Source organism: Bison bison, unplaced genomic scaffold (genome assembly GCF_000754665.1).
Source record: "Bison bison bison isolate TAMUID 2011002044 unplaced genomic scaffold, Bison_UMD1.0 scf7180017864108, whole genome shotgun sequence".
NCBI lineage: Eukaryota > Metazoa > Chordata > Mammalia > Artiodactyla > Bovidae > Bison > Bison bison.
In genome coordinates, this window is record NW_011494680.1 from 9,842,719 (window position 1) to 9,850,452 (window position 7,734).

Below are 7,734 nucleotides of genomic sequence, written 5' to 3' on the forward strand. Positions count from 1 at the left end.
AGACACCTTGTTATCATCACTAATTTCTCCCACTCAGCTCTCAGACTTCCATTGTTCTGAGGAAGAAACTGTCACCTCCCCTCTCCCCTCCAAGGGTTCAGTTCAAGAAAGTGAGGCAGATTATGCATCTTTTATACGTGCTTCAGCATAGGCTGGCATTGGGTTCTGGAATGTCCCGAGTCCTGTTCTAGAAAGTCAGCTCACTTGCTCTTCAGCCTTTGTAGCTTCTGTGTGTGTGTACACATGGCAAGGATGGTGGGGACAGGGTGATTGCTACATCCCAAGGGGACAGAGTCCATGAAATGACTCTTAGCTACTCAGGGGCATCTCTTCTCATGCATACTTTGTCAGAGTTTGCAAAACAGATATGATCTGGCTTTATCCACAGAGCAGACCTGCAAACTCACTTCCGTGCTGGGCCAAGATCCACATGTGTCTAAAGCTCCAGCAGCCTTCACTTTGCAGCTCAGCATATAACTTTCTCCATGGGCAGTTTAGTGATGTTCAAATGGCTAGTTTAGTACAACCCAGCTGGTGGACTCTCTCATGTACCATCTACTTTGGGTTCCACCACTTTGGGAAGGGGTTGTGCCGGCTGCTCCCATTTCTCCTGATAATTGTGGCCGAGAAAAATTAGGAATTCAGAGGAGTAACACTGACATTTTGGAAAAGCCTTTTGTTTCTTCAGGGGCTCAGCCTGACATTGATGCCTGGGAGCCTGGAGCTGGCTGTGCAGGAGAATCTGCTTTGCAGTTCTAGGTGCTGTGGCTCTGATGCTCATACAATTGGGTGTTTTTGTTTGTTTGTTTGATTTTTTGAAGAAAGGTTTATTGCAAGGCCATGCAAGGAGAACGAGTGGCTTGTGCTCAGAAACCCTGAACTCTTGTTGCTTATACAACTTGATAGTACTTCTTTCAGTAAAACACAGGAACAATTTTTACTTTTTCTTATTTTACAAAAGATAGGAACATATGAACACATTTCCAGGATCTGAGAAGGGGTCTTGAAGTTTCAGCATCACTAGCTTCCACTCAAATTCACCTCTGTCTAGAGGCAGCTGGATGAACTCACTTTTCTCTGTGTGGACTTTTGGCCACAACTCTTCTCATGCTCTTTCCTGTCATGGGATCTTTTTCCTCTTCCATAGCTTCTTCTCAGTTATACACACTTATTTTGATGTGGCGTCCTCCACGTTCTACCCACTTTATTGTTAGATTTGTAAGGACAGCTCAGTTTAGGGTGTTTTGACATAGCCATTAATAGGACCCTTTCTCACTATCAAAACTGCAGCAGTTTGGACTGTAAGCTCTGTCGCTTCCTTATTGTTTTTAGCAACTTCATAATCACATGATGTATTTATTGCTCATGTGAAAGTGCTTGGTTTATGGCTGTATTTAGTTTCCCTCTTAACCTAATTTTGGTTATTCACTGTCTTCCCCAAGTGGAGTTAATATCTGAGATGGAACCAGTCAGCCCTACAATTGGATGCTCTGTTATCAGTCAGCCTTTCCAGCAGCTTTGACAGAGTATCCGAACTTATTTGTGAAACTAGCCATGCAAACTGTAAGGTAATTAAAAAAAAATCCTCACATTATAAATCTATGATTTTTTATGTATCTATTCAAGATTGTTTGCTGCTGCTGCTAAGTCGCTTCAGTCATGTCTGACTCTGTGCGACCCCATAGACGGCAGCCCACCAGGCTCCCCCGTCCCTGGGATTCTCCAGGCAAGAACACTGGAGTGGGTTGCCATTTCCTTCTCCAGTGAATGAAAGTGAAAAGTGAAAGTGAAGTCGCTCAGTGTGTCCGACTCTGTGCGACCCCATGGACTGCAGCCTACCAGGTTCCTCTGTCCATGGGATTTTCCAGGCAAGAGTACTGGAGTGGGGTGCTATTGCCTTCTCCGCAAGATTGTTTAATATCAGTCTTATATGGGATGTACCCACAAGGTCTCATTGTTTCTAGGCATCTCCTTGCTAAGAATCTAACTCTAGGGATTTAGTAAATGATGCGGATATGGGTAGTTTAGAATTCTTTTGAGGATTTGAAACATGAGCCATTTAAGAGATCAGAATTCTGGAAAAGCCAGGGGGACTGACAGTGAGCAGGGCTTCTCCGTGGACCTTCTCCTCATCAGAGGTCCCCCGGTCCCCACTGCGGTGTGGCTGACGTGGTGTCTGCACAGAGCGCAGGGCTGACAGTGAGCCTCTGGGGGTAGGAGCCTGTGATGCTGCAGCCATCTCTCTCAGTCTTGGCTCCACGAGTCCTTCCTTGCTCCCTCTCCTCTTTTGGGCTGTGGCTCATCTTTGAAAGGTCACCACGCCTCTGGTGAGCAGGAGCTTAATAAGCGTCTGCTTGTTAAGTCTGTGATTTCCTGGGGCAGCCTGCCGTGTGCCCTCCTGGTCTCCTCTGGGCTTTGGTATTCAGCTCTCTCCCTCATTGCGCCCTCTGCTCCCAGCCGACCCACCTTTCACGTCCCCAGAGGGACTCAAGGTGACTCTGTGACAGGCTTCATTTTGATGCTTTCAGTTTAAGCACATTTTCAAAGGCTCCACTTTAATTGACAGGGTGAGAAAACTGCTCTGACCCTATAAAATACGTCATCTGAGGTTTAAACTACATGAAGAGACAAGGTTCCTAATGTGCAAAAACTTGTTTTCTGTGAGAAGGGACAGGAGAAAGAAAAGGAGAGTCAGTAAGTTGAGAAAGAATTTCTCCTAAGGCAAAATTTGACAACATTTAAGGCAGCCAGGCAGTTTCTCAACCTGGAACGTGCATGCAGTTCACCTGAGAAGCAGGTGAGAGGTAGACCTCAGGGTGGGGACCCAGGAGGGACCAAGGACTGGTTCAGTAGGACCGGCTATGGCCCAGAAACTTAGGTTTTTTAAAGGCCCACTGGTGATTCAGATACAGATGCTTGTAAACAAAGGTTTACACACTTCTAGAAGAGGCAGTGCCGACACTCAGGGCATTTTGGCAGTGAGCCATCCCCAGGGATCAGCAGCTGCACTGGAGGGGACTGATGGGAGAAAATTGGGCAGCGCTGGTGTCTTGGTTAGATGCTGCAGTGGCCTGCCCTCCTCTGGTGGATGAAATGTCCTTGCCACAGAAATTTAAATATGGAAGATGCATTTTACCATTTAAAGATTATTTTGACTATAGACTATTTTTGATGATACCTATTACTTAATATTCAAAAACTTCTGATGGCATTTTTTTGTTTGTTTAGCTGCTAAGTTTGTGACCCCCATAGACTGTAGCCTGCCTGGCTCCTCTGTCCATAGGATTTCCCAGGCAAGAATACTGGAGTGAGTCGCCATGCCCTCCTCCAGGGGATCTTCCTGACCCAGGGATTGAACCCACATCCTCCTGCATTGCAGGCAGATTCTTTACCTCTGAGCCACCAGGGAAGCCCCCAGGGAAACCTAGAACATAATTTTCCTTCTTAGCTGAAGGAAGAGTCACATGGAGAGATCCAGTGATGTCCGTGCCTATTTGCATGTTTTGTAGGAACTCTTGGCTCTGTTGCTGGTGTTTCTCTGCAGGCATTTTCTATCTTTGCTCTGTGCTTTGGAGATGAAAGAGTTCCTGTTCCCTAGCAAAGGGCAAAGACATTTTTGTTCTTATGTTCAAAGACATTTCAGCTTCTTCCCAGCCGGTCATATACCTCTGTCTCTACCACAGCCCTGGGTGGTAGAGGGCACAGCACGTGGGCACCTGTGCATGTGGGAGCCTTGGATTTTGTGCCCTGGGGTGACCGCATATTAGTCTGAACTGGTAGACCCGCTTCCATGATCACTAACGTGTGCAAGAAGCATAGTCAGCTGGTTAGAGGAGCAACGAGTGAAGAGTTAAGAGATATTCGTGTCTTGATACAGTGTGTTTCTGGTTATCATAGTAACTGGAGGCTTCTTAACTGTTTCACTATAAAATTATACATGCTTATTATAGAGACTTAAAAATATGAAACATATGAAGAATAAAAGAAAAATCCTTTGTAAACCCACAACTCAGAAATAACTTCAGCAACATTTTGCATATACTTTTCTAATGTGAAACATAATATAAAAATGTATCTTTACAGTATGTTACACTATTCATATATTTTATTAATATATAATATTGTATATACACACATGTGAACAGATAGACATAGAAAGATGCACATTTAAATTATTTTTAAAATTCAGAAAAATAAAGTTTTCATTTTGCTTTTCACATCTAACACATCATAACATCTTCCAAGACTTACTGTGATCAAAATAAATTATCATTTTATTTTTGGCCATGAATATTGTTTCTAAATGTTCATTATTATTAAAAAATGCTCAAATGAGAACTCTTGAACTTCCATTTTGGTCAGTATCTTCAATCATATTAACCCGTGGCTCCTTTAATAAGTCAAAACCTGGGAATACTGTGTCCTAATTCAACATCTCAGTGGAGCTGAGCCCAGAAACACTTCCAAAAATGAGCTCATTGAATAATTCTCCAAATCCCCTGTTCTCAGAGGAAGGAAGGTAGCCTGAGAAAACCCCTCCTGTCCGCCTCCCCCAACCCCTCACAGGCTCACAGCTAACTTCTGTCTGGTCCATTGAGCCCTACAGACTCGGGGGGCACCCTTGTTAGCACTGGGCATTGGGTGGGGCAGCATGATAGCCACCTTAGTGACTACATCGATACAGCTTCTCTGTGTACTCTCGTGATGATCTCAAAGGACATAACTTGGCTCACAGATAGTTTCATGTAGTAGACTTTGCTGTGATGGAGCCCAGGTAGCAAACACCCCATAGTGCTAAGGAAACAACCCTCAGGACCTCAGCAGGTGGGATCATGTCAGGTAGGATCATCAGTGATGAACGAGATGTCAGCAGAGTCACTGAAGAGACAAAACCATTTATTAGTACTTAATCTGTTGTTCAGTACTGCAGCCTCAAGTTTACAGTCCCAGCACCGTCAGCCTCTGTTAAACCATGACATGAATCCAAAGTGTAATTGCCACCATCAGAGATGGAGTAATTAGCCCAATAAAATGTGTTTGGCACAGTGAGAAAACAGAAGTCTAGTTCAATGTTCACGGTGGGGAATGAGGACTTGGAGGAATGGCTTAGAGTTTCTGAGAAAGAATAAATTCTTCAGTGATATGATGGGCTTTAGAACTGTGGTGCTGGAGAAGACTTGAGAGTTCCTTGAGAGGAGCTGTAAGGAGGAAAGCTGTAAGGAGCTGTAAGCTGTAAGGAACTGTAAGGAGATCAAACCAGTCAATCCTAAAGGAAGTCAGCCCTGAATGTTCTTTGGAAGGACTCATGCTGAAGCTGAAGCTCCAATACTTTGCCAGCTAATGGGAAGAGCCAACTCATTGAAAAAGACCCTGATTCTGGGCAAGATTGAAGGCAAAAGGAGAAGAGGATGACAGGATGAGAAGGTTGGATGGCATCATTGACTCAATGGACATGCATTTGAGCAAGCTCCAGGGGAGTGGCAGACAGGGAAGCCTGGCATTCTGCAGTCCATGGGGTCTCAAAGAGTCAGACATGATTTAGTGACTGAACAATGAAGGGATGTGCACACGCCTTCATCCAGTGCTGGTGAGCTAGTTTCTCAGGCCATCTCCTGGCAGCTTATCTTGGGGAGATAGGTTCAATGCATGCCTCAGAAGGCATCACCTTTGTGATGTCATTGAGTTACAGACACTTTTTGCTCTGGCCAACCCCGGATCACAGGCCTGGGACACCCTAGGCACACACCAGCTCTGGACTTTCTTCTGCTGCCATTGCTGCCCCCTCTTCCACCCATGTCTCTCACCCTTCCCTGGAGTCCTAGCTTGTCTGTCCTCAGGGATCTGCCAGGCTGGTGGTCCTGGTGTCGATGTCTCTGTCCACCGCTGGCCCTCACTCCATTATGCTCTTGTTTTGTGGGTGTTGTCACCAGGTTCTGCATGCTGGGGGCTGGTCTTGGCTTTTCCCACTTTGGGCTGCAGAGGGATGCTCCAACACTTTGAGCCTCTGTCTCTTCATCTACAAAATGAGGTGAATAAGACCAATGCCATAGGTGAGGTGTGGACTGCTGACACACCGTGCTGATTGAGTTTCTACTGTTATTGATATTATTAGGATTCAAGGGTCAGTCTCGGGAACTCTTCCAATGTCAGAGGGTTGTCTTTAACCTTCTGGATGTACCATTGGGTAGAACAGCTGTCAACACTCAATACTTACTTGTTACCTGAACCTCTTTCCTAGAGCTTGGTGACTTTCTCTACGGCCATCCGGGAGACCCTTGACTTCCTGATGGTGACCTGTGTGGGGTCTGGTTACCTACCTTGGAAGCTGTAGCCTGTTTCCTATTTCATATGTGATCAGTGGTATGTTCAACAGTGGTGATCAACCAGCTCTAAAACACAGGCCTGATCTGAAGCATTTGTGGGTTTCTGCAGTCTGAGTAGTTTCAACGTGGCCAGTTTCAAACTTCTGTTATGACATGGATTTGTTTGCAAGGGCCCTGAGAATTTTGCAGTTGACTCCCCAAAGCTTCTTGACCCTAGGTTCAGCTTCTCTGAAACTAGGTCTTTAGTGGTGTGTCAGAATTCCCTAGGGATGGGCTGGGATTTCCTGTGTCATTGAACTTTCCTGAGATCCTGAGTGAAATCCAAAACCACACTTGAAGTCCATCCTCTGAATCACAGGGCATCACTCTGGGCTCTTGTCTGGCCTCTCCAGGATCCTGGATATCACAGACAGAAGGTCAAATTTTACCTGCTTTACATACTAATCATGTCATCAGAAGAACACTTGCTTTTCATATGGTATGTGTTGTTTTAGTTGCTAAGTTGTGTCCGACTCTTTGTATCCATGGACTGTAGCCCATCAGGCTCCTTGGGATTCTCCAGGCAAGAATACTAGAGTGGGTTGCTGTTTCCTTCTCCAGGGGGTCCTCCCGACCCAGAGATTGAACCTGAGTCTCCTGCATTGGCAGGCAGATTCTTGACACTGAGCCACCAGGGAAGCACCATATGGCATGTGAGACAGATTTAATTAGTGATCCCAACACAGTCCTTGGAATTATGGTCTACTCTCACAACCATTTCTTCTACAAGGACAGTGTCTGCAGAAGCTGTGACTTTGGAGGGTTCCCCACCAGGCTGTCACACTGCTCAGCTCCATTGGTTACCATGTGAACGATACCCCCTGGAGTGGTATGATCCTTCTGCACTTTCTACTTACATACCTTCTCTACTGTGTTCATGGAAGAAATTGATGACCAAATAGCTACAGAATAAGAAAGATCAGGGGGACTTTACCTTCCAACGCAGAGGGTGCGAGTTTGGTCCCTGGTCGGGAAGTTGAGATCTTACATGCCTCGTGACCAAAATGCCAAATCATAAAACAGAAGCAATATTGTGACAAATTCAATAAAGACTTAAAAAAATGGTCCACATAAAAAGAAATCTTAAAAAAGGTGTCAGAAGGTGGAATACAGTAGTTTCCAACTCAGATTCATTGAAAAGTGGTCAACCTGTCTATTCCATGGCAGATAAATGGCCTGTATCCAACTTAGCAAAGATGTATTGAGTGCTTATCACATAGAAGGAGTCAGTGAAGTGCAATGATAACGTTATAGTGCTCCAATGTGCCCAGCACAAATTTGCAGCTGCCAGTCACCATGCCTTAAAAGTCTCTTTTATGAAGTAACACTGTTCACCTTCTGTTCGCTGCATCATTCACTTCAGTGTTATTTT

At 45.1% G+C, this 7,734-nt stretch overlaps 1 pseudogene; it reads right to left on the reverse strand.

Annotated features, from left to right (window-relative positions):
- Positions 1-2,059: 2,059 nt before the first annotated feature.
- Positions 2,060-7,734, reverse strand: part of LOC104987922 — a 181,901-nt pseudogene continuing 176,226 nt past the window's right edge.